Source organism: Podarcis melisellensis, assembly GCF_964234715.1.
Source record: "Podarcis melisellensis genome assembly, chromosome: 17".
NCBI classification, from domain to species: domain Eukaryota; kingdom Metazoa; phylum Chordata; class Lepidosauria; order Squamata; family Lacertidae; genus Podarcis; species Podarcis melisellensis.
The window spans coordinates 30705327-30706289 of record NC_138534.1 but is presented as its reverse complement, the minus strand read 5'-3'; positions in this window follow the sequence as shown (position 1 = coordinate 30706289).

The following is a 963-nucleotide window of genomic DNA, read 5'->3' as shown; positions in this document are numbered from 1 at the left end:
TAAACAACAACCTGGCAGCTTTTCTTTTGGGAATTATAGGGACAGGACTACCTAAATTATACAGAAATTTATTTATGTCTGCTATTACAGCAGCAGCAAGAATGCTACTTGCCCCAAAGTGGAAAGAAGCAAAGGAAAAATGGATACAAAAACTTATGGGATATGCAGAGATGGCGAAACTCACCGGAAGAATAAGAAATCAAGATATCAAATTATTTAAAATAAAAGAATGGAAATGATTTACTGAATATTTACAGATAAATTGCAAACAGATAAAAACATTAGCAGGATTATTGTAAAAACAAAAAAAATTCCTTCCAGTAGCACCTTAAAGACCAACTAAGTTAGTTCTTGGTATGAGCTTTCGTGTGCATGCACACTTCTTCAGATTCTTCAGGTATCTGAAGAAGTGTGCATGCACACGGAAGCTCATACCAAGAACTAACTTAGTTGCTCTTTAAGGTGCTACTGGAAGGAATTATTATTATTTTTTTTGACTATGGCAGACCAACACGGCTACCTATCTGTAACTAGGATTATTGTAATAACCTACAGTTTTAGAAGAGTATATATTTAAAGTAGATAATTAAATGAGCAAATTAAATGAATTTGGATATGCAGAAGATATTAAAAAAAATTGAGAACCACAGAAAGAGGGAGAAGGCAGTCAAAGTATAAATATATATATATTAAAGGAGCATGGGGCAGTGTAGCTGGAGTTGTCTCTCCAGTAGCTGGAGTTCTCTAACATTATCCTTGCAAGAGGCCTGGTTGTGCTGAAAGATACTGATGGATTCAAACCATTCAGTGAGCTTCATGACTGAGCAGGGATTTGAAAAAAGTGTCTGCAGAAAGTGCATGCAATAGATTTTTTGTGTCCGTAAACATGTTTCAAGGAATAAAGCATAAGATTATAATGTTACAAATATGCAGAAATACAGTAAATGGACAAAAAAAAAAATC